Source organism: Ctenopharyngodon idella, chromosome 19 (assembly GCF_019924925.1).
Source record: "Ctenopharyngodon idella isolate HZGC_01 chromosome 19, HZGC01, whole genome shotgun sequence".
NCBI classification, from domain to species: Eukaryota; Metazoa; Chordata; class Actinopteri; order Cypriniformes; family Xenocyprididae; genus Ctenopharyngodon; species Ctenopharyngodon idella.
Genome location: NC_067238.1, coordinates 25753769 through 25781357, shown reverse-complemented (window position 1 = coordinate 25781357; position 27589 = coordinate 25753769). Strand labels below are relative to the sequence as shown.

The window sequence follows — 27589 nt, the reverse complement described above, 5'->3', positions numbered from 1 at the left end:
CATGAAAACTAAGAGCTTAGTCTCGCCCCACTCCTTTTAATCACGCATACTCAGAGGTAGCCAACAACATAGTTCAAGAACACAATAGGTTATGTTTATCCAGCACTAGTAAAGGTTTGAATTCACACGAAAGCACTAAACCTACTCTTAATGGAATATTTGGGTTCAATTGACAGCATTTTTGCCATAATGTTGATTTGCCACAAAAAAAAAAAAAACTTTTATTAAAAAAGAAAAATTTTATAAAAGCATTTCCATTTTAAGTGCTGTCGATTGAGCCTAACTTGTATTAAACATTAAATGTTCTTTAAAAGAGAAATGGCGTGTATGTGCTTAACTATCATTTTAAGTCTAATTCACACTGCATCGACCTATGGCGACAGACACGTTCTATTTCGTTGTATAAACATGCAATGACAATAAAGACCTTAATAACTAACTATGTTATCCCTTTCCATGTCTTTTGCCATTGGTAGACACTTGTTTTCGAGTCGCCAAATTACAGTATGTCACTTCTCAGACATCCTACGATGCAACAAACGAATATCTGAGAAGTGACATACTTTAATCTGGTGATTGTCTGAGTTGATCGGCATCTGTTGGTGCAGTGTGATTTAGCCCATAATTTTGCTTCATCACTATCAGGTTTTGTCATGCTAGTTCTAACCCATGAATTGCTGAGCGCAAATGTGTTTTCTTGACCTTTGGGTCCAATTTTCAAAGCCCACCATGTGAATGTAGTGCATGTAAACAGGTCAGTAATTAGCCGCGTGCCTTTTTATTGTCTGTTCCATTACTTACGAGACACACAAACTCAGATTAGCATCTGATAACGCACCTAATATCCAACCATGTCAGGGGCTGCATGGATGGAAGGTATCCAGTGGCTAGTCTTAGCCGTAGCTCCCTCCGAGCACAATGCCCCACTTGTTGCTCCGTCTCCTCTGGCATTATCCAAAGCTATATCAGGCCCTACCCGAGGCTTCAAATCCCCCATTTTTCAATGTGCGCTCAATCTAATCTTGGGTTTTATGATTGGATATTATGATAAAGTTGGTGTTGCAAATTATCTACAGTTCGTATATGTTGCACAGTGGCTAATTGGAACTGAATGAGCTCATTGTTACTGGGATCAGATGAGGAGGAGAGCGCCGCGATGATGGTTAATTTAGGTCTAGATAACACATTCTGTAACACTGCTTGTTCTTACACACTCTTCACATCATTATCCAAGATAATGAAAGGATTTTTATTCCAGGAGAATTCAAATCGAGTAATAGGGGTCATTAACTGTACTAATGCGTATCTCCGATTGTAGCCTCAAAATGCTGCTTTACACATTCTGAATTAAGCATTTGTACATATTATCGTAGCAATTCATCCTGGAAAGGTTCCGCTTGGGAACTGTTGCTAAGTGGTTCGCAGTCTAGATCAGTCAGCCAAGAAATTTAATCTCATCTCATAAAACTGATTGGTTTAATTGGCTGAGAGTCTGGCAAGATTACACAAAAACAGACTTCCACTGTACTTATTGCTGCATGCATACGTGCTTATAATCTTGTGCCGGAACGTTTAGGACAGCAAATTTGAGCCGTTTTGTGAAAGAATGCTTTCGCTGAGCTGAAATCGATGCAGTGTGAGCTGCGCCAGCACAGCCTGAATTTTCCAAAAGGTGCTTTCTGGGAAAGATTTGTCTGTTTGTATGAGTGCAAGCATTTGTTTGCAGATGTTTATGTTGGAGGTGGGAAAACAAGGGCTTAAATGGTTACCGGGAAAAAAGGAGGGGTGCAAATCCATCCCTTTACTCCACCTACCCCACCCCATCCTCTATACTGCTTCCTTATTCTACCCGGCCGCAGACACTTGCCTTTTGTATGGAGGGTACCAGAGAAACAATCCACTCTCTCTGTTTGGAAAAAAATACTTGCAAGAAAAAGAGACTGGGAGCTTCCAGGTGCTTTGCCCCCAGTTAAAAAGCCCTGTAAGGAGGTCCTCTTCTTGCCTGGAGTCAGAAGAGCCACTGCCTAGTAAAGTCGAGCACCCTGCCTCTCACATTCTCCCTCTCCCTCTCTCTCTTTCTTTCTCTCTCCCTCCTACTTTCCACCCTGTGAGAGTGCACAGAGATTCAGAAGGTGCGTCTGAAATCTACTTGTATCCAGTCTGGAGACAACACCACAAGGACTTTTTTCCTTTCACTGCGACAAGCACATGGACTTAATTTTCTCCAGAGACAGAAGTAAGAACAAGAACCAGATTGGCACCTGCCATTGAGAACCAGAACTTTCTCTAGAGTTGTATTAGTCCTTTCTGCTCGTATGTAAACACTATTTGACTGCGACCAAGTGCCAAGACATTCCCGAGACTTCCCTGTCTGCTGGGTTCCCATCACATCTTCTCAAGTTATTTCTCAAGAGATGACTGTCTGAAGAAGGAACGCTGAAAAGAAACCACCTGACCTGCAGAAGTTACCTGCCTGAGAATTTGAGGTGAAACAGAAGGGTGAGGTAAGTTCATATCTGAATCTTTCATTTTCCTTCCCTCTGGGTGCAAGCATATGTCATCTCTGAAAATGTTTTTCATATCCCATTGCTTCACAGCAATTGAATCCAAATGCAAGACAGAGAGAAAGAGAGAGAGAAAAACGGTCGGGTTTACATCTCAATCATGAGACCAACATAATTCTCAGCGCACTGCTACACACAAGGCAGATTAACAGAATGTTTTAGTGCTCTACCCCCATTAATCTCTGCGAAATATGTGGCGTATTTTTCTAAACAGAGCCATGTGGCTACCACTGCATTTATGCTGATGCTGGTTGTGTGCGTTTGTGCGTGCTTGTGGCTGTATAGGCTGTGTGGTTCAGGTAGTGTGGTAGGTCACACAGCTGTTTTGGAGTTGGAGAGGGAGAGAGTTATATAACTGCAGCAGCCTCGCTCTAACTGACACCTGGGACTGTTTGGTCTGCGCTCTGTTGCGCACCAATGCCACTCACTTAAATTTTAGCTCCACCCACAGTGTTCTAAAGTCCCTGCCCACTTTTCAGCTTCAGAAATTGATGCATTTTGACCTTTTAGAGAGTCTACTTTGGAGGTTAAAATGTCACATTAAATCAGCTAGTTTGAAGTCAACATGAAACCAAATTGGAAGTCATTTTTTATTTTTATTATTATTATTATTATGAAAGTGTTGCATGTTTTGACCTGACAGACATAGTCCACTTCAGAGGTTAAAATCGCACATCAAATCAGCTCAATGTGAATCCAAAATGGACCATATTTATTATTAATAATAATGATTATGATGATTATTATTGTCAATTGTTGTTCATAATAATAATAATTATTATTATTACTTAAACATTCTTTGTCATATTTTGAACGATACCTTGGTGGACATTATGAATTATTCTTTGTAAAAATGGTCTTCATAATCATTCCAAAAAATGTAATGACTTGCTCCGCCTACACTGCTGATGTCACAAATACACATTCTTTCAGCCACTCCTCTCCAACCACCTGCCTTTGTTTTCATATGTAACGCCCACTTTTTACAATCCAATCAGTTTTTTATGGATAAAATTAGTCCCGCCTTACACTATTTCTCTCTTTAAATAACCAAAACAATATAAAATATGTCAGGTTATGGAAGTAAAATGAGTTGCAAACAGTATTTCATGTTGACTTAAATAAAAAAATCTTGTTTTTTCAACTTTAGATGTAGCTTCATCAGCAGTAGCTATATTCTCACATCAGCAAGTTTTGTACATGATGTTATGTCATAATATGTCAAAAAAGGTCTAAAAAAGCTTCTTTGTAATGTTTAAGCTTTTCCACACATAATCAACTACTGCACATGGCATGAGCTCCATGCTGCAGTCTTAATTTCAGACGGAGAGCGAGAGAGGACTGTGAGAGAGAAGGGAATGTGCTTTCATAATACATTCTTCACCAAGAGCACTGGGGAATAGTATTCAATAATACTTTTTTCTCGTCTGAGTAGCAGGGCCCAGCTTCTACAGAACTGAAACAGACCCAGTCTGGAAAAGACGACATGCTCTCTTCTAAAAACATTTGGCGCCTCAGCATGATGGCTTTCAGGAGGAGAAGCGGTTTAGGTTTGTCTGCGAACCTGTGCATCAGTGCCGTTAGCTCTACCACATTACACAAGCCTCCGAAGTGACCTGAACCCCTGAGTGGAAAAAAGAGGTTAGAGAAAAAGTGTCTGAGACACTCCACAGAGTGAGGGCCCATCATCCTCACACACTTCTGAGTCCTGTGGCTGGAGATGATCCAAAGCTTCTAGATGGGATGCTGTCTGTGGTTAGTTTAGAGGACGGGAAAGTCAGCTGTGAAGTATGATGTGATTTTATGATGGATGCGTCTCATCTGGTCCTGTTATCAGGAGATGCAGCAGACAGCGTCCCACCTTTCTGACTGCAATTACAGCGATAGCTTCAATCTACCAAACACCTCACTCCCTCTCACACACACTTTGACCCTTCTCTCCACATGTGCATTTCAGTTTGGTAAAGCCAAGGAGATATATTATACCTGCAGAAAGCTATCTATTTTGCATTAGCAGTTTATCTTTCAATTTTAAATCCGCCATTTTTGCTCATGGGACCACAGAACTTTTTTCAGTCAATCACCTGAGCTGAAAATGACATCATGAATAGTCCATTTCATGGTTTTAAAGTGATAGTTCTCCCAAAAATGAAAATTCTGTCATTTAATTGCACTCATGTCGTTCCAAACCTGTAGGATTGACTTTCTTCTGTGGAGCGCAAAAGAATATACTTAGAAGAATGTTTCAGCTGTTTTTGTCCATACAATGAAAGTCGGTGGGGTCCAAAACAACATTAGGCAAGCGTTATTTTAGTATTATTTATATACTATTATAGTATTTATTAATATTTAGACTCAGCTTTTTTCCAGTTATCATTTTAATTTAAGTTTTAGTCATTTTTTATGTGCTTTTGCTTTTATTAGTTTTTGTTTTTTAATACTTCTATTTAAATTTAATTTGTTTTATTTCTGTTTTAGGTTTAGTAGTTTTAGTACTTTAACTTAAGTGTAAGTTTTTCATGTCATATTTATATTTATTTATTTTAGCTGTGTTTCAGTTAATGAAAATTATTTTTAATAGTTTTAATTAACAGTAACAGTACTGGACTGCTTTGACTTTCATTGTATTGACAAAAAAGAACTTTTAAAATTATTCTTGTTTTTACACACACACACACACACACACATATATATATATATATATATATATATGCAGAAAAATGCTTTTTTCCTGGTCCAGATGGTGTAGTTATAGCATCTACCGGCAGGGGCTAATGGGGTCATGCTAAGCAGTCAAATTTTGACCTCTTTGGCAAAGTACACAAAGGCAAATACTTGGCAGTGTGAAGTCGTAATGGCGAGGTAGTGTTGTAACCATGGATGCCCACCTTTGGGATGCCCCAATAACTCTGCTGACTGCATTTTATTATGTCAGTTGGCTTTGCCAGGTTGGGCCTGATGAAATGCATTTCTTTCTTTATTACATTACATGACTCCGACCGACCTGACGGAGGCTTTTATATATGGACCATTCATAATCGGTGCACACTCATTTGGTTGTGCTGATCAGAAAGCCTTTGTCCCTGTCCAACCATCTGCCTTGTTAATTCTGGGGGAATTTCACTCACTCAATCTCGTTTATAAGCTATTAAATGTCCATCGTAGATGTTGATGAATATATTTCCCTGTGCTTTAGATCCCTATAGCTCAAAGTGAATGTAAATGTGTGCCCTGGAGAAGCCATATCTGAGAAATAAAAAGAAGAAGCTTGTATCCAAACCATTATGGATGTCTCTTTTCATTCAGCATGTAATGGCTTACTGCAGATTCAATTCCCATTTGAGTTTTTATTTTTTTACCGTGCAACAGAGGAAAATGATACGAAATCCATTACACATGCTCAATCAGTGGGAGAGACTAGACAGAGGACCTGGCCCAATGCAGACTACGAAGCATATGGGAAATGTTGGACACACCAGTAGGTTGAACTTTTACTTCGGGTTTATGAGAGGCGATGTCTTGTATTTGCGGCCAGCGAACCCTCACCAAAGGTGAAGGAATAAACGAATCTGTTTATAAGGATTGAGTGTTAAACTTATAAAGTATTTGAATTGTCATGTACTGTCATATGGAGATTCTTCTTTTTTGTTATATTATTCATAGTCCTACAGATGTTTGCCTGAGGCCAACTGAGGCGTGCATTCCTGCTCTGTTCTGGACTGGTGAGAGGACCAGTGATCCACATTGGGTTTTGTATACAGTGCCACTAGAGGGCAGAGTTGCTGACCTTGACTGTGCAACCACAAACCCTGTTACATGGGAATGTGAGCCTGTGCCACTGGTGCTGTGTGTACATGTGAGCAATTTTTGGATTACAAAGGCCTCTTTTCTTTCTATGTAAAATAGTGAAGCATTTAAAAGCTTATGATTATTAGTTATTTTTATTTGTTTGTAGATTATTGTGCCTTCAAAATTCTTTGTTCATTGGTAACACTTTACAATAAGGTTCTGTATGTTAACAGTGATAGATAATGTGAAATAACAATGTACAATACTTTTTCAAAGTTAATCTTGTTACTCTAATACATTTTTAACATTGTAGGTTGTACACTGCAAAAAAAAAAAAAGACTTTTTAATCTTAATTAGTCAGTTTGACTTGTTTTCTAGTCTTGAAACAAGCTAAATTTGCTTGACTTGAAACTGCATAAGATATTGAAGGGATAGTTCAACTGAAAATTAAAATTCTAATTTATTCACTGTGTCTTTATTCTGTAGAACATAAAAGAAGATAATCTGAGTGTTTTTAATGGCACTGTAAAAAAATTCCACCCATTTCATGTTAAAAGTTCAGTTGCTGCCCTAAATTTAAGTATAATAAAAGTAGCTGTACAAATCATTTCAACTTAAATTATATTAAACTGACTTTAAAAATCGAATCTCATATAACTTAAATAAAAAAGTTGAAATTACTTAAATTATTTTGATGAGTTAAAGTAATTTAAAAGCATATGTTGTCATGGCTGATTGATCATATAATTTTTTGAAGTGTACAATGGAAGTCAGTGGCTGTTTGGTTAACATTTTTTCAAAATATCATCTTTTGTGTTACACAGAAGAAAGTAAGGCACGCTGGTTTGGAACGACATTAGGATGAGTAAATGATGACAGCATTTTCAATTTTGGGTGAACTATCCCTTTAAGACAGGTTTCCATACATTTTATCTTGAATAAGTGAGAAAAAAATGGTAAGTGAAGTAAAACTAAATACACTTGAATTGCAGATACATTTTCTCAAAATAAATCTTAAGTTGATCTTGTTACAAGTAGTTGGTATTTTTCCTGGACAATAATACAAAAATACTCTTTAAGAATATGAATTTTTGCACTCTTACAATTTGAGTTATTGCTGGATGTTGTGAAAGTAGTTATTTGGGTGATTATGTGTGAATGTTTATGTGTACTTTGTGGTTTTGCTATGTTTGTGAAAAAACTTAATTAAATTTTTTTTTTGCCCTGTATAAATTAATATTAATGTAACAATGAACAATGTTATATTTATAATTAAAGGGTTAGTTCACCCAAAAATGAAATTTCTGTCATTAATTACTCACCCTCATGTTGTTCCACACCCGTAAGACCTTCGTTCATCTTCGGAACACAAATTAAGATATTTTTGATGAAATCCAAGAGGTTTTTATATCCCCCATAGAAAGCAACGAAATGACCACATTCAAGGTCCAGAGAGTTAGTAAAGACATCGTTAAAATAGCCAACTTGACTACAGTTGTTCAATCTTAATGTTATGAAGAGACGAGAATACTTTTTGTGTGCAAAAACAAAACAAAAATAACAACTTTATTTATACATTATTATTTATTTAGCTATTATTTATATATTTTACGTTGAAGACATTACAGAGCTTCCGTGTTGTTCGGACGTAAACATGGAAGCGCTGCACTGCATCAACTGCATAGGAGACTGAAAGTAGAGAGAAGAAATTTTTAAATAAAGTTGCTATTTTTGTTCTGTTTTTGCACGCAAAAAGTATTCTCGTCACTTCATAACATCAAGGTTGAACCACTGTAGTCACGTTGACTATTTTTAACGGTGTCTTTACTACTTCTCTGGACCTTGAATGTGGTCATTTCGTTGCTTTCTATGGGAGATAAAAAACCTCTCGGATTTCATCAAAAATATTTTAATTTGTGTTCTGAAGATGAACAAAGGTCTTGCAGGTTTGGAATGACATGAGTGTGAGTACTTGATGACAGAAATTTCATTTTTGGGTGAACTAACCCTTTAACATTAACTAAGATTAATAAATGCAGTTGCTCACTGTTAGTTCATGATGACTAATCATGCATTAACTAATGTGTTAACTACTGTTAATGAATTGAACCGTATTGACAAGTGTTACCAATTCATGTATATTCATCCCCACTTTGTTTGGCATACTCTGTTATTTTGAACACATCAGTGCTGGCAGAAAGGTGCTCCTCATCAGCCGTGTGGTAACCTTCATACCTCTTTTATTTGGTGTTCACTTTAAACAGGAAATGAAGGAGAATACCACTCATGCTCCGGGAAAAGCATATGCCTGACTGTGTTACGTTCCAGGAACTCACGCCCCCATCTCTCACCATTACCATTTGATTCTAGATGTTTTTCGCTCACTAAGAGAGAAGAAAAACAGTCCTGTTCAATGGTGCTACAAGGCAAGCAGTACATTCCTTTGAGGAACTGTGCTTTTCCTCAAGTCTGGGTGATGGGGTGCTGCAGGCTTCGTTCCTTCCTCCACTTAAGGTATAACGGACAAAAGAAAAACAACGAATGAGGAATTACCCTCAAAGCTGTCGGAAACAGTGCTTTGGCATAAGCCTCCTCTGCAATCAGCAACGTGCTTAGCCTGCATCGCCGATTAGATGAGGGTGCGTGCGTTTGTGAGGGAGTGTGTTAACATCTTAGACCTTAGCAAAAAAGGCCGCCGGTGGCTCAATCAAACATCCTGTTGCATAAGGCTTTATTCCAGTGGGTTGTGCATGAATTGGTCTGGACAGGAAAAGAGGTGCAAACACATCCAGGAAAGGGGAGGTTATCTGTGTAGGCCAATGGGTTTATTCTGTGGGCGCTAGGGTTTAAAGATGTCAACTGTTTGTTTGATTGATTGAGTGGAAAGGTGTACTGCCCTGAACAGATGTGTCTGTTTTGTTATTCTCAATAGGACACAAATGAACACATGCTTGCGGAAATGAACAGCTTTACTTTAAGTCTGATGAATGCGGCACAGATCTGGGCTTAGACTCTGGGCTGATTTGTAATATCACAAATCACTTCCAACTATGTGAATACACTCATTTTCTTAATGAGTTTTTTTTTTTTTTTTTTTTTCCTCTCTCTCTGTATATATCATCCTCTTGGAATTATAAGGTTCTATCTGCATTCTGAGCAGTTTTGAGATATTGGGCTTCAAAGTTTTTGCATTCCATTCAACTTTGTAGATAAAAACTTTTTGTTTTCTAAATAAAAAGTCCCAAAATGTACACAAAACACAGAATAAGAATATGTGAATAACTAAATTAGATAGAACCTTTATGTATGTGTGTGTATATATATATATATATATATATATATATAAAAATAATAAATATGTATATACACACACACACAGATAGATACATGCATACATACATTTTTGGTTGGCGTTATTTACTTTTTACTTACTTTTTCCTCATTTTAAGCATAAACCGCAGTAGATTTAAAGGTTTAGTTCACCCAAAAATGAAAATTGTCATCATCTACTCATGTTTCATGTCGTTCCAAACCCGTAAGACTTTCGTTCATCTTCGGAACACAAATGAAGATATTTTTAATGAAATCTGAGAGATTTCTTCCCCTCTATTGACAGTCTACTCAACTACCATTTTGATGCTTCAAAAAGTTCATAAAGAGATCATAAAACTGATCCATATGAATTGGGTAGTTTAGTCCAATAAGAGACTCGATCACTATATATGATTAGATTGAATTTAGGCTCTTATTCACGTATAAACATTAATCAGCGAACATAAACAGAAGCTCAACCATACTTGCTTGATGCGCGAGAACAAACCTTTCAAACACGACATTGAACCTCATTGGTTCTCGCACGTCAAGCGAACATGCTTGAGCTTCCCTTTACCACAACAGATGTGTGAGTTGACAGATGTTTATATGTGAATAAAAGCTTCAAATTAAATCTGTTCATCATATAAAGCAATTGTGTCTTTTCAGAAAATTGCTTTTTACTAAACTGCTCAATTCATATGGATTAGTTTTATGATCTCTTTATGAACTTTTTGGAGCGTCAAAGTGTCAGTGGAGGGACAGAAATCTCTCAGATTTCATTAAAGATCTTTCGGGTGTGGAACGACATGAGGGTGAGTAATTAATGACAGAATTTTCATTTTTGGGTGAGCTAACTTTATAAACAGATTTATGCTCAAGTAAAAACAACTTGAGGTTCAGGTATTTTTATTAGGCACGATAAATATTCTGATTAAGAAAGTGTTTTGCAGTGCATGAGTTATTTGTTTAGTCTCAACACAGTGACCAAAACCTTACAAAACATCTCTCCCCTCAACCTTTGTTACTTAAGTCATACATTTGGCTTTCCAGTAATCTTGCTGTTTTACTAAATTTCCCCTCAGGGATCAATAAAGTTCTTATCTATCTTACTATCTATCTATCTTGTCTTCCTAGTCTTTCATTTTCACATTCCCCTTTTCACGGCATTCCCTCATTTGCTCTCCCCTGGCTCTCGAAAATGCACTGGACGTGGACGAGTTTTTCCGTTCCGTTGGCAGTAGATGGAAATGGGGAAGCTTGGCAAGCGACTGTTATTATTTTTCCTTTTGCACAGTATCAGCTCTTTCAGCAGCCTCTCTGTCATTCAGACCCAGCAATCGTCTCCACGATCACAATCTCAAGCTGCGTTATCAGCATCATGCTTTCAGACAGAGACTGATCCCACTGAGACAGAGACAGTAAGGCCTTTTCACACCAATACTGAATATTAGTTGCAAACTTATTTGCAAACAACATTGTGAATAGAAGCAATATCTTTTTATGAGCCTATTCTCACAACATTAGTCAGCCAACTTTCACTACCATTCAAAAGTTTTGTGTCGGAAAGATTTTTTTTTTAAGGAATTCATACTTTTATCCAGCAAGGATGCGCTAAATTGATCAAGGTTGACTGAAGATTTTTTTATAATGTTACAAAAAATATATTTGAAATGAATGCTGTTTTTTTTTAGCTACGTTCTTCAAAGAATCCTGAAAAAAAACATATTACGGTTTCCACAAAAATATAAAGCAGCACAACTGTTTTCAACATTGGTAATAATAAGAAATGTTTCTTGAGCAGCAAATCAGCATACTAGATTGATTTCTAAAGGATCATGACAAGACTAAATGCTGGATGCGGATGCTAATGGCTGATATAAAATCAGTTTTACCAACACAGGAACAAATTGCATTTTAAAACATTCAAATAATAGAAAAAAAATATTTTAAATTGTAGTAATATTACTGTTTTTATTGTATTTTTGATCAAATAAATGCAGCTTTACACATTTAAAAAAAATCCTATACCGACCCCAAACTTTTGAATGGCAATGTACATTTGTTTTGTTTTGTTTTGTTACTTTACTTTATTATTTTGCGCAAAAAATATTTCTTAATTTGCAACAAACACATGGGAAATGCAAACACTGTATGCAAATCTGCAGAAATTAAAAATAGACATTTGTCTGTGATTTGTTTCACATTTTTGTTTAGAAAACAGCAAATAATTTTTCAGTGTCTGTGCATAGTCCGCAAGCTATTGATTGGAATGTTTCTGCTGGACCCCAGATGTATTCAAATAAAACACTGATCACAAATGATGAAAGAGTCTGAAGAAGGAAGATCTGAGCTATTCTTTGTCTCTTTCTGTCTTTTTTCTGTAGTTTTATGTCTGATCTTCACTCTTACCCCCATTTTTTGTATGAATCATTATTCTTTACTACAGTATATTAGATATCTGTGATGAGACAGTAGCTATGTTTCCATCCACCTATTTTTATGCGCATTTTGGGATATTGCATTAAAAAACGCTGAATGGAAATGCCAAGATGCACAACAGTGGATGTGATTGGATAACTGGACTGTCTAACAGACCAATTACATTGCACAACATCTCAAATATTGGTTTGATCCATCTGAAATGCCTGAGCAAAAGTCTGTCATCAGAATTATTTTGTTTAATTCACTCCCAGAAGTGCGAGAATCACACGATTGCGTTCCCAAACACCAGCATCCGAACGCAAGGTAGCATGACAGCGTTTATTGCTTTTTCAATGTGTGTCATCAAGGAAAATAGAGCTACAGTGGCTTCCCTGATTGCAGCAACTTCCATTTTTATTACAGATATTTTGCACCAATTTCCCAGGAATTGGCGATTTTGTTCTCTTAAACACATGGGTTGGAAACGCTATTTTATTCACAAAAATATTTAATCCAATATTCCAATTTTGCTCATAAGTTAAATTCGCAACTTTGGATGGAAACATAACTAGTGGTGCATGGTTTGGCACAGTGAGAACAAAAATCTCTTTGGTAAAATTCTGCGACTCAAAATATTATTTGTACACAAGGAAGGAGAAAAAATCCCAGAGGAGTTCACAACTTTTTTTTTTTTTTTTTTTTGGTATTTCTTGGTTTTCTGTGTTTTAATTTAGCAGCCAGAATAGCGTATCTTTGTTTTGTGTTTTGCAGAATAAAATCTTTATTTTCATGCAAGATCTTTCTAAATCTTGCAGTGCTTTTCCAAGGAAACTATAGAAAACATTGAAGCCATTGACAGAATATCAAAATAAGAGCTGAATTCAGCTGGAGGCACTTAAAGCCTTGTTTAGTTTAGATCTACCTGCACAACTGATCCCAACTGAATCGTAATAGGACGTCAGATGATGGGCTTTGAGGTTCAAAAGGACTTGATTTCTTTTAATTGGATGCTGGTTGATTTGACCGGCTTTCTCATTAGTCTCTTGTTCAGCGTCTGGGAGCCAAACTGATGAGGGACTCCAAGACTGTAGGAAAGAAGCAGAACAGGGCCAGTTCCTCTCTGGGTCAAATCCTTAAAATAAAACTCCAGTTAACTTTGTCTTTGTCCTCCTAGGCCAAGATTTTCTACCCTCTTTTCTCACATTATGGGACGGGTTGATGAATGGTCTGCAAGAGCAGAGATGGGAATAGGGCTTTAGAGGTTATTTACTCCAGCTTAAGTCTTGGATAATATTTCTTTACATGTGTTCCCAGTTTTTCCTTCGACGACTTCTTAAGGGAATTGAGAGCACTACCGACAACAGCTCCAGTTGTTACCCTAGCACTCTTCACTAAGTTTATTCCAGAAATATCTTGGTAACATTACCCATACTCATCACCATCCCACTTCCATGGGATCCTCATGATTTTAGGAATGATTTGTGGTTCTGTCATGGTGATTGTTGAGGTTGTGCCTTCCAGTGCAGGTAGTTCAGAAAAGAATGTTGACAAAGCTTATTTTGTCATCTTTTAAATTGAATAACTTAGATTGTCTGGTTGCATAAATCTCTTCACACTGCACCGACAGATGCAGACCAAAGGCAACAGTCACCAAGATTACAGCACGTCACTTTTCAGACATTCTAAATCCGATTCAGCATGTTCAATCGGCCAAAACAAGCTCTGACAGACGGCAAACAGACTTCAACGGGGTAACACACTGATCCGACAAAAGCCGACGAAGTGTCTGTTGCCATCTGTTGACGCGATGTGAAAGAAATGAAAGGATTAGTTCACTTCAGAATTCAAATTTCCTGATAATTTACTCACCCCCATGTCATCCAAGATGTTTATGTCTTTGTTTCTTCAGTCGAAAAGAAATTAAGGTTTTTGAGGAAAACATTCCAGGATTTTTTGCCATATAGTGGACTTCACTGGGTTACAACGGGTTTAAGGTCCAAATGTCAGTGCAGCTTCAAAGGGCTCTACACGATCCCAGACGAGGAATAAGGTAATTGTCTAAAGAAACGATTGGTCATTTTCTAAAAAAAATACAAATTTCTATACTTTTTAACCACAAATGCCCGTCTTGCACTAGCTCTGCATTACGTAATCACGTTGAAAAGGTCACACGTGATGTAGGCACAAGTACCAATCCAGTGTCTACAAAGCGAACGTGCAAAGACTAAGTCAACCTTTTTTTACAAAAAAAAAGGGTAAAACAACGATGTCGGACGATTTTGAAGTTGGAGGAGAAAATGAGAGTTTTTTTGCCCTACCGCAGGACTTACGCCTATGTCACGCGTGACCTTTCCAAAATGATTACGTAATACATGCCGGATCGCAGAGCTTTCTATTTTTAATAATATTTCATAATATTACTGTTTTTACTGTATTTGATCAAATGAATGCATCCTTGCTGAGAATAAGAGACTTCTTTCAAAAACATTAATAGATCTTACTGATCCCAAACCTTTAGTAATTAAAATTAGACATAATTATCACAGACTTATTTGGTTTGTGTCACCACTCAGTTGCTGTGAAGTCTCGTTTCATGTTATCCTATCACATCCTGTTCTGGAAGTCCCACTTTCATGCACATCCAAAACACTGACAATTACCATTTTAAATTCCCCCTTCCCTCCTTCTCATGCTTTAACATTGCCCAGTAAACCTCTGCATCTCCAGGCAGTTTGATGTGACAGAATGAAGGAGGAGCTTGACAAGCTGGCCATAGATGAGAGCGCTCAAATGGGCCGTGCACCATCCAACTCCCAAGCACAACAGAGCGTTTGTGTTCTCCCCTAACCACAGCAAGGAAGAGATTCATGTTAGCATGGAGAACTGGCTCCTGATCCAGCGAGGTTGACCTTTCACATATGCTAGCACTTGTTGAAGAAAGATGGAGCATGTTGATTATAAATAAGTTGGTCACTATGTTCATCCAATGTTGCCTTTAAAAAGTTTCCCAAGACCTAAAATCATCTAATGTCATTTCTGAGCTGTTTATTTAAAGACCGATATCGCTTCAATCAATATTTTCAGTTTCTTCATTTAACGCGACTTACAACTGATTACACACTCTGTCCTTGTTCTCTCTTTCCTTTCATTAAGTTTTAGTCATCAAACCCCTGTTTTTTGCCGCTTCGCTAATGCAAACCAGAGCATTTGTGAAATCTGGCGTGCCAATAAGCGACACTGTTGTACCTGATCCAAGTGCAGATCACCGGCACTTCCTGCCCCATGGTCAGTATTTTTTTTTATTCTTTACAGAAATGTAAGGAACAAACTTCCCATGTGTTATGAGACTGCGTGATATTCATCTTTAAGTGGCTTGATGCCTGTGCAATAATTTTGTTGGAGTGGCTTTAGTGCTTTGATCAGCGTAAGGTTTATAAAGAAACATACAGTCTCACTAGTTTCGCCTCTAGCTGGAGATTTTTGCCTGATTAAGAAGACCGTCCCACCTGCAAACTGTGTTTCCTGCAATTTGTTTGTCTCGTCTCAGAATGTCCCGTGCCTTGCACTGGTTGTGCAATCAGGATCGGTGTGCTATTTGTCTAAGTCTCAAAGGCCCACTTTCTTTCCTTCGTGTAAAAGGTACACTGTATCTCACATTACCCTGGCTAAAGTTGTTGAAAATGTAAAGTGGAAAGGATTTGGGTTTGTCTCTCTCTGGGACACCCCATCCTCATTCACATCCTTTCTCATATTCTTTTTTGGAAGCTCTTGTTTGATCATAATTTGATTCACACTAAAGAGAGATTTTGGCTTGATTAAGGAAAGTATACCTATGGAAACTCGTTTCTACCTCAGAGTAAAAAAAAAAAAAGCTATTGGGAGAAAGTTTAAAATGAAGTCACAGGGCCCTATCATACACCCGGCGCGACGCAAGTGTTTTTTGCTAGTTTCAGCCCGGCGCAGTTATCATTCACGTCCAGTGCATTTGCTATTTTGTTGCTATTTTGTTTCATGCGACTGGCGCACTGACCATTTTATCCATCGTAAAACTAGCAAAAGTGGATTGGGACACGCCCTAAGTGTACCTGTGCCATGCGCTTAGATCATTAAAATAGGGCCCACAGTGTAAGAAACAAAACTGTAATTGCAGTCGTATGTAAGTTTGGGGGTTTTTTTGGAAGAAATGAATACTGCATTAAACTGATAAAAAGTGTCAGTAAAGACATTCACATCAAGGATCATGTGACACTGAAGACTGAAGTAATGACTGGAGTTTTAAATTGTAATAAAATTTCATTACGTTGGCGCCAATAGCCTTGTGGGCAGCACGCACGGTTGCGCTTCCGGCGTCCTGAGTTCGGGTACCGGCTCATGGACCCAATCTCCCCCCCCATCTCTCTCTCTCTCACTCACTCTGCAACTTCGCTTCCTGTTAACTTCCTGTCCTCATAATAAAGGCAAAAATGCCAAAAAATAATTAAATAATAATAATATTCCATTACAATATCTTACTGTATTTTTGATCAAATAAATTCAGCTTTAGTGAGCATAAGAGACTTCATTCAAAAATGCTTAAAAAGATCTTACTCCAAACTTGTGAACAGTAGTGTAAGTGTGAGAAACAAAGCTGCAATTATGAAAAATAAGATCTCACCTGTTAGATATAAAGCCACAGTTGTGAGAGATGAAGTCACAGTTTACTTTTTTATTCTGGAGACAGGCATTTCAAGTGTTTGTGAGAAGTGAAAAGGCCACCTTTTCCAAATAATTACAATAGGAGGATTTCTTCAGGACTTCCTGTCTGAGCACATGTCTGGAAAAGTTGCTAACTCATGTCTGCTAAGATGAAGGTCATCCTCAGCTTATCTACTCATGTGATGCCAAGGGTTTCCCCTATTTTTACATATGTGAATAGCTTTTCTTCATATAAACCTAAATTATGTTATTGTCAGTGTATGTTAATAAAACACATTTCCAGAATAGTCATAATCAATTTTAAAAGTACAAGAATAAGTCCTTTTCATTTTGTACATTGTGTGTCTCTTTACCTGGTAATTAGATTGGATAACATATCCTGACATCCAGATGTCATCATCATAACCTTGTTGAATTCATGAGAAATTAAACCAGGGGAGTCTTGAGTTCAAAGCGGCCTGTAATACAAACCCATCATGAGACAAAGACCGAGTTGTTCCAGTTATCCTGCACTGAAATACGGATCTTCTAAACTAGGCGCTTACAGTCCTGTCCTCTCACTTGAATACTGACCTTTTTGAAGAAGACCCAACTCTAAAGACAGTGCATGATTTCCTTTGGTCCAAACATAGTTATCCCTGTCACAGATTTATTTTCCTGGCATAGCTAGAAAGAATCAAACCATTAACCTTGTTTGAGTGGAACTCAAGTTTCTGTGAACATGATCCTGCCTTCATAGACTCATAACGTTGCAAAGACTCCCTATGGGGGTCTTTACACTGATCGCCCAGTCGAAACAATACAAAGCATAACCCTTGCAGGAGTAACCCACCTGCTTTTACCAAATGTAGGTGAATTCATGCAAAAGAAGGCCTGCAGAATTTGAGTTCTCCCAGTGCACTGTGGGTCATGGACACGTGTCTGGGTCCAAGTAGCAACTTTTAATCCGTTTACATTCAGCCGAGACTCAGTAAGAAGATATTAAATCTGAAGGGTATTGTGTGGCAGTTCTTATGCAACCAAACACACTTCCTGCTGCCCATCATGCCCTGCAGAATAGAGGCTGTGAGCATGACTAGAAATGCCACCATATGCTTGGGCAATGCATTTGGCAGCTCATATGAGTGTGTGGGTAACAGTAACTGAATTAGGAATGTTTCTGTTTGCAAATGGCTGCATTGGTCACACCGGCCCACAGAGTCATCATATAAATCTCTCTATTAGGTATTTATGGAATCCAGATGAGTCTGCAGGGGTATGTTTTCATTTAGCCTCATTACAGTATTGCAGTGATGTTGAATAACATATATTTATATGCCATTTAGCAAAGGCTTTTAACCAAAGTGACTTACAAATAAGAAAAAGCAGAAGCGATCGTATAGGATGAACAATATTAGCAGTACTGCAGTACAAACTTTCATGAGTAAAACGGTACAAAAGCAGAAGCATAAATGTGAGAAAATAGAGAAAATAAAAGCACTTCAAATTATTATTATTATTGTAATAGGGAGTGCTTTTAGTTGTGATTTTGGGAATTTTTATAACTTTTTGTAATCAATTGTCTTTAAAATTAATGATCAATTAAATGATAACTCCAAATGTCAGGTATATGTACCCTATTTTTTAATATACAATATATGATTTAAATACACATGGTTAAGAACTATATTGTATGAAATGTATAAAAAAAAAAAATGATATTTTTCCTCCCTCCACTGTATGATAATAAATATTATTTTTGCAGCTGTATAATATTATCATCCATGGGAAAGAGGATTGCAGCCATGAAGGTCATCTGACAGGGATGAAATGCTCTTCATAAAATCCACTTCCCCTTTTCCCATCCAAAGATTCAATCGGATTATTCATTGAAACAGAGCAAAAAATGGTTACATGCCTTACTGCTGACCAAACTGTTTTGAATCCCATCAGACATAACAGTACCTCTGCTGTCCTTCGACTGAAATACTGCTGCTTAAAAATGGTCATCAGCTGGACTGCAAATGTTCTTCTGCAGTTTTAATGACTGTCTTGTGTCCTCTTAGGGCAATATTGATGAAGTTCAGTAACCCAAACAAAGCCATGTGTTTCTGAAAAATGCTGGAATTTAAGTCACCCACCCACAAAGTGCACACATAACTACAGTCGTTGAGACAAAATGAGGTTCGGGCAAATTTTATTCACATACACAGGAAGCTGAGAGTGAGTGTTTTGGAATTTATTTTTTATTTTATTTTTATTTTATTTATTTTTTTGATAGGACATTTCAATTTGTGGGACCTGCAGCAGTCTGCAAGGGGAGCCATGGAAATTTTAAGATAAAAATGTATTTTAACAGTACTATATACAATATATATTCAATTGAATTGAAATAATTTTCCTTTTATTCAAATGTTGGATAGAAAAAAAAGGGTTACATAAAGTAACTTAACTTAATAGAAAGTACATATTTTCCCAAGATAGCATTTTAATGATTAGTTTTGGATTTAGTGACATTTAATTTTGTAGACATGTCCATATTTCACACAGTTTTTTTTCTCTCAGTATGAATGGGTCTTTATACAGTACATGAAAATATATAGCTGCCGTTATATTTTAGGAAGGGGCTCCCTAACAAGGGGATTATCATATTGGGGGGTCCTTGGCATTAACAAGTTTGCAAACCCTTGTGCTATTGAACAAGGCCTGCTCAATGAGGCCTTTAGAGTACGTTTATAGTGAATTATTCATCTTTGGGGGAGATATGGGGGATGAGAGTGATTTTGGCATTTAGCATGGAAATAGATCTTGAACCATGGTGCCCACAGACACTAGTACAATCATCTCTCGCCTGCCTCTCTCTCACTTTCCCATCACGGACTCTCACACAAATCATTAAAATAGCATTTTAAGCACTAGTTAAGTCATTCCAGCAAAAACCACAGTCTCCTTATTAGGCAGCCTGCGATTCAGCAAACGGCACCCGGCACGAGAAAAAGATTTTGGAAAAGCGAAGAAAGAGTTAGACTGTGTTTGTTTTCTTGTCTGTCCTTTGTGTCTATTTCCTGTCGGTTTTGTGAAGGCGTTGGATTGTCATTGTCTAGATTTAGAGATTTAGTCTGCGTAGGAGGGTGTGAAAAGTTCATGCTTTCCTCATTCTTAAAAGTGCAATCTTTATTGCTTTTTTTCCCCTCAGGGAACACTAATATGCTGTATCACCAACATCATTTTTTTCCTTCTTTTTTTTTTCAAGCAAAGACAATAAAACTCATTGGAGGAGTCTTGTCTAGACCAGGCAAGTTTTTCAAGTGGGGTTCATCTGCTTGATTCATAGCCTGAAAGTCTCCTCCAAACCCAGTAACAACACACACTTGTAGAGCCGAACATTCCAGCACTATTATTTTTGCATTATATTCCTAGTGCTTGAAAGACATAGGCACTTATCTGGACCATTAGCTCCACACGCCATTCAAATCAGCCTACTGTCCTCCCTGAGATTATCACATATTGCAGTATTTATGCATTAGCAGGTACCTAATTTTCGGCCTCACTTTATATTAGGTGGCCTTAACTACTATGCACTTGCATTTAAATTAATCATTTGATACAATGCACTTATTGTGTACATACATGTCTTTACATTGTACTTATATTTTAAAAAATACCTGCATGTAATTACATCTGTAATTACATGTATAATTACACTGTTGACCCATCCCTTACACCTTAACCCACCCTTAAACCTACCCATACCACTAAACCTGTCCCTAACCTTACCAGTATCCTATCTTAATAGCAGCAAAAGTGTTTTGCAATACAGTATGAACACAATAAGTACATTGTACTTATTTTTTGATCTAATACATAGTAGTTAAGGCCACCTAATATAAAATTTTGCATTTCATAGAAGTCATGCAGGTTTGGAATGTCTTGTAAATTATGACTGAATTATGAGAATTTTCATTGTTTGCTAAACTATCCTTTTTAGATGATAAATCTAGTGGAGACACCACCACACTAGCATCCCATGATGGACACTAGCATTCAAAACACAATACGTATAGTAGAAATCAAACACTTTTCCATGAATATCCATTGCTTTGCTTCAGAATGTTATGTTGGAGTCATTGTCCTTGGTGAGGTGTCACCTCAACATCTGCCCCATAGATTAGCACACACACACACGCAGTGGTCTGCCTTACTTTGATATATTATGTCTAAGCATGGAGTCTCCTTAGTCTGTGTCTCAATAGTAGGTTTGTCGAGCTCCAGGGTGTCTATGGATACATGCCCAGTCTGAAAAGATCTACAAAGCCAGACGAGAGGACCAAAGAACCCTTGTCTTGTCCAGAAAAGGGGCATGAGTCCAACAAGGATTAAAACGGCATTCCTCTGCCACCCCACAGAAGCCACAAAATGGTGGTTGCATGGAGTGAATTGGAATGCCTCGTCCATGACTTGACTATTGGCTTTGCTTTAAAGACCGAACATGGCAGTCACTAAAAAATTGCGTATAACCATTAAGCTCTGTGATTGGAGCCATTTCAGTTCATATGATCTTTCATGAGTTTTAGAGCAGGGAATGGTGTTATTGAATGTGATATTTTTATCTCCAGGCCGCAGATTGTTAAAACAGGAAGAGGAATATTAGACGGCTATGCTTAGATTTATAATTCATTTGCCTACTGACAACCCTTTTCACCCTTGTGCCATTTGAAAGTAGGTCCTTGTGGTGTAAAATACCATTTTCTGCCATGTTGTTCATTTAAAGTAAATGGTTGATTTGCTGTAAAACTGCTAATTTGTCAGATGCAGTTTCTTTTCATTAATTCTTCTCCCATCTGCATGAAAAAACGTATTGCACCATATTTAGTGGCAAGGAGTGATTTTCTCATAGCTTTTTCCCTGTGGCCGTGGTCCATTGATTTTAGCCCCCTTTCCCTAAACCTAAGTAAACACACTCTTTTCCAAACCATACTAAAGAGCAGAGCTCTTGGTCAGCAACTCGTGAATGATTAGAGAAAGGGCTGTTTGGGTAATTTGCATGTACTTTACTTTGTGTTACAAAGAGCTCTTTTACATGCTGTGGCATTGACTTTAACCAATTAATTATCCTTGGACTGAATGGAGTGGCACGTTCTCACCTTCTGCTTTGTTTCATATATTTGAATCCATAGCACTGTCTATTTCTGCTTTGTACCTACATTAATTTCATTGCCAGACATTCTTATGTGCATTCTGTGTTTGTAGTGATTTCAGGTTTTTGCCTACAGATGTGGATCTCAAAGGAAACATTTACTAGTAAATGGAAATTCTGTTATTATTTACTAGGCTTTTTTCTTTTTGACTTTTTCTTCTGTGAAATGTAAAATGAGATATTTTGAAGAATCTGTCACAGATCTTTTACATACAATGATAGTTTATAGTGACCCCAGCTTTTAAGGATAGAAGGTTTACCATCACAGGAATAAACTACATTTTAAAATATATTAAAGAAAATACTGTAATAATATTTCACAATATTGCTGTTTTTACTTTATTTTTGAACAATTATTAGCCTTGGTGAACATAAGAGAATTCTTTCAAAAGCATAAAAAATTGGTAACACTTTATTTTACAGCATCCTTGTTACATATGTTACATGTATTTTCTGTAGTAATAACAGACAGTAAATTATGCATAATTACATGCAGCTAACTCTAAATGTATAATTACTCTGTAACAAGGACCAAAAAATCTTACCAAACTCTTTTGAACAGTAGTGCAAGTATTATTTTTTGATTTATGACATTTTCCCGTTAAAGAGAATGCCTTGAAATAGAAATATACAATTCCTAAAGAATTTAAGAACTCAAATTTTTGTTATGGTGGGTCCTACATATTCCCTTGCATATAATTTTGACTGATGAGTGAGAGCAGACTGAATTCAATCTCAGAGGCTGTTTGGGAAGGTTATGTGTGGTCTTTTTCACCACCGTGTTTCAGTCCACATCAAGGGCTTTTCTATAGCTGTCGGGCTCTATTGATAAACAATGGGTTGTCTATTTAATGGAGCTCCAGCAGTGCCCACCCAATCTTCTAAAGGAATGTGGCACTGTTCGTAACAGATGCCAAAGACTCCAGCGGCACCGTATTCAATATTACAAACCTAGAATTCAAGAATCCAAATGAATAGTTTCGAAAAGTGATCATCTAGTGATTGTCCAGAAATGTAGCCACAACATTTCTAACCGTTTATGGCTCACTAATCAAAGGCACAAAGTAAAGCCCCTGATATGGTGTCGACAACTGATTTTACCAGCAGTATTCCCCTCAATAGGCACCTGCTGTTTGAGTGAACATGAGGGTGACCCCAGTGCTGGTCCACAGATAGGGCAAATACACTGAATGAAAAGAGAGAGAAAGAGGGAATGTGTGCAAGGAATTTTAATGGAGTTCCCCCTTTGTTGCATCTCTGAAACTAATGGCCACTCCTTACAAAGCAGCCATCTGAGTAAAGTGTCCAATCAAATATGAAAAGCAAGAAAGGGAGTTAGTTAGAGAAGGTCTGCATCACGGCTCATACCAGGATGCAGGCGTGTAGTTTGGCAGGGACCAAGGATTTCCATTAAATAGCAGGTTTCAGGAACAAGATAATTGTTCTAGCAGAACTGACCCCCTCTCACCTATTCCTCATTCCCTCTTTCTCCTCAACTCTTTCACTCTACTCTCTTTCCCAGCCCATATGTGGTCTATCTCTCCTCTTCCAAAGGCCACAGGTCATTTTCACACCTTAATGAACGAATACAACAGACTTTGCAGCATAAAGCAACATTCACTGTGTTTAAAAAGTCCTGAAATGTATACTATTTATGCTAATTTACATGTTTAAACATAGATTTTGTGTTTATTATGAACATGTGGAAACATATTTGGGTCAGTTTGTCTTGCATCTACAGGAGTCTGAAACAAAGTGCGGAAAATAATTTTGTGTTTTGGATGATGGTCCTTGATATGGAATATTGGTGTGCCCTCATCTGGCCAACCATTTGGTCAACCATTTTTGAACAAATGACTCTTACACCGCGTTCCAAATTATTATGCAAGTGACATATCAGTAAGATTTCAGTAGAATAAACATTCAGATTTTAGTTTTTCTAAGAAAATGTTTGTTTGTTTATTTATCCATGTCTTTTTAGATAACTGGTATCAATCTCAGACAAAATAATTTGCCAGGTCTATGGAAACCCTACTTAGAGGTTGTTCCACATTATTAGGCAAGTCACAGTTCTCATGCAATATGGGGAGGAAGAAAGATCTTTCTGAAGATGAAAAGCATGAAATGCATTTTAGCCACCACTAACCAAACCTCACAAAGAGAAACATTTACAGTGGGTGTAGAAATACATGAAGACTCATTTTTAAATAGTTTTATTCACTGACTAATGCTGTACTACAATGGATGGTCTAAATGGATGGATTTCTGGATGGTTGGTGAATGGCCACCACGTTCCAACAAGACTGCGACGTCAGCAAGGAGCTAGCGGGTGATGATTTGGGCCGGAATATTGGGAAGTGAGATGGAAGGTCCCTTTAGGGTCTCTGAGGGTATTAAAATGACTTTTGCAAGATATGTGGAGTTCATAACTGGCCATTTTCAGCTATGGTATAAAAAGGAGGATAGTGCCTTCTGAAATACAATGCACTATGCACTATCCCATGCTGCAAAAAAACACCACAGCAATAAAACTGTTTGAAAATGTATTTCTACACCCACTGTAAATGTTTCTCTTTGTGAGGTTTGGTTAGTGGTGGCTAAAATGCATCTTTACGCACAACTGCCAGCCTGCATGGAGAGCTTCTTGAGGCTCCAGAGACACCAGCAGCTTCAAATACCTGTTTGCTGCTCAACACTGGCTTTTTTATAGCTGCCCTTTTAATACAATTAATTTTTTTGACAGGAACTTTCATTAATGAGCCTTTATCTGACTGAGTTCTGCTGTGCTCTAAATCACTCACAAATCTTATGATAATTTGATAATCTCCATTCAGTTTTCACACAATATTAGTTGTTTTCATGCCTTTTGCACAACATTGGACCATTTCATGCTTTTCATCTTCAGAAAGATCTTTCTTCCTCCCCATATTGCATGGGAACTGTGACTTGCTTAATAATGTGGAACAACCTCTAAGTAGGGTTTCCATAGACCTGGCAAATTCTTTTGTCTGAGATTGATACCAGTTATCTAATTTGGAACGCGGTGTATGAACCAGTTCTTTTTTTAGTGAGTCAGTCAAAAAGATTCATGATACAGCTCCAAACTTGCTCTTGAGTTTAAATCAGAGCCGTTCACAACCGACTCTTTCACTGAACCATCAATGGAGTCATTTTTCCAATTCTGATTCTAATTGGATTGGGAACTAGAGGTCTGTGCGGGACAGATTTTTGAGTCCTGCTCCCGCAAAAATATATGTTACCATCTCCCGCTACCACTCGCAACATTTATGTTTTGTCATGCTCCCGCCCACAAAAGCCTATAGGTAAAAGTATACATATATTTTTTCAGTACGTCCATGACATTTCAACATGTTAGGCCGCCTAGCAACAACCTAAACATCCCAGCATAAATGCTCCCGATAAATTATTTATAAAAGCATCTACATTCACAAACCACTGTTAATTTTAACAGAAAAGCTTATATGGGCTACTACATGCATAATTTGGCATGGCAGAAAGCGTGCAAAGAGCACTTTATAATCACTAAAAATCTGTCACTCATTTTAGTTAACTGCGATCTCACAAAGTTCCATTATCAGTGAAGCTGACCGCACAATGAATCTCGAACTTTGCACTGAACTGTAAAATGTAAAATCTGTAAAACTCAGAGTGGATTCTAACTTAAACACCTCTGATTGGCCATTGCATTCAATAAATCAACAGATATATTTGGGATTGGCTACATTGCTCAACACTGCAAAAAAGTGTTGTAAATAGAAATCTTTGATGCTCTCCAAAAGTGCAAACACAGATATGCGCTGAATCGCTTGCCAAATCTGTTTCACCAATATGCTATTATTTTGAAGAAAACTGATCCTAGACCAGCAGTTATGGGCAGCTTTTCCCTCTAAAAACAATCAGAAGCTGCAGAGGAAGGCTAAGCCATAACCAATATGCAGAACTTCTTTTTATTTAATGTTTTACCTCTGTTTTTCATAAATTCATTTATATTAAGAAATACAATAATAAAAAATAAAAACTTTATATAGTATTGCAACAATAAAAACAGCATATTTTCTTTTTCTGTCTTTTTAACAGCAGCAGCAAAATTATGTTAACAATATAGGCAAGTAAAATGGCACAACAGTGTTAATAAATTACTAAACAAATTCAAATAAAAAAAAGATATTCTTGGTCATTGTTTAGCATAATGAGGTCTAATTGGTGGGGGGAAAGGTAGAAGATACTGCATGAGAAACCAATTCGGTAATTTAGTGTAATTTGACAACTGGCCCTTTAATCTGGAGTGCTGCTAACTCGCCCTAACAAGCATAAACATTGCAATTTACATTCGTCAAAACTAGTTTAATCAAGATGTTGTGCCAAATTCTCCTCTCTACCTGAACATGCTATTACTGGGTTCCAATTGCAGAGGCCTTTCTTTATCTTACATTGCAATGGATCTTGTCATCTATGATGAAAACAGGCCATGCCTCGGAAATCATTAAGCCATTGATACGCAGTCTTCCCAGGACCTTTTGAAGTCAATAAGGCTGATCATAATCTCATTAATAGTGACTGGCCTGCACATTCTAGGGCAGTCTGCCTCCACCCGAGGTTGCACAACAGCCATCATTCATCCCTCCCCTGAGAGGCGTGCTTTGGCTGGAGCTTTTATTTGGTCGGAAACGTGTCTTTGGCATTTTATCTTCTGGCTTATCAATTGTTGCTCTGCAGTGATAGGAGCTCAAATTATTGTTAGACCTGGATTCTCAGACTGAGTGAAGGGAGGAAGATGTAAGGAAGAGGAAGGAGGCTGTTCAAGGGAGTTTAAGAGGAGCTGAGCTGTGTAAGACAGAGTGGTTTTTGACATGAGGAGTGAAGGCTTGATTTGTTTTTAATTGGCTGTGTGGTGTCGGCATTGAGTAACGGCGGTACGTTTATGGCCTCATTATTTTAAAGCTCCTGTCTAGATGAAGTGAAAACCAAATGGAGCTGTTCTGTGTGAGAGGAGGGATCCAGACCACTTTACCGGGTATAAAACAGTGGCTGACACCACAAGTGCTAAGGAAAGGTGTCATTAAGCCATTAGTGTCAGAGAACAGCCAAGCGGAATCTAGTATTTGGAACAGATGTCTTGAATGCACATTTTTTAAACATTGTGGTACTGAACATTGGACAGTGACAAATGAGGGTGCGCTCGATAAAGTAAAATAATGACATATTATCCTTAAACCCTTGAATACATGTGCGTGTACACATCTTATTCATTCTTTTCAAATAATAAAAAGAATATTTTGAAAGGTTAAGAAAAGTATACATATATATATATATATATATATATATATATATATATATATTTATTTAGACTTATTGACCTTGACACCAGTGTTAATTTCGTGGATGAATAATTTTCATCATAATTTTCGTCAATGACATTACTTCACTGTCGAAAACGAGACGATAACTAAACAAAAACTTGTTTTGAATGACAAAAACTATGATGAAAATCTATTGACATTTTTGTCAGTGAATAAAAACTAGACAAAAATGTTAGGGAGAAATGATTTGGGAAGAGATGGAGTCAGAATGATGTCCTGCATGGTCGATGCACACATTTGAATTGTA

The 27589-nt window shown here is 37.4% G+C and overlaps 1 protein-coding gene across 3 annotated transcripts in view; it reads left to right on the top strand.

The window, feature by feature from the left end:
* The first annotated feature begins 1843 nt into the window (after nucleotides 1-1843).
* col8a2 (collagen, type VIII, alpha 2) overlaps nucleotides 1844-27589 on the top strand; it is a 59466-nt gene continuing 33720 nt past the window's right edge. Inside the window, exon 1 of one of the 3 annotated variants that reach the window (XM_051873591.1) lies at nucleotides 1844-2499. The gene's annotated coding sequence lies outside the window, so the exon portion shown is untranslated. Of the gene's footprint in view, nucleotides 2505-27589 lie in introns of all 3 variants that reach the window. The other 2 variants (XM_051873592.1, XM_051873590.1) reach the window with 2 other exon arrangements.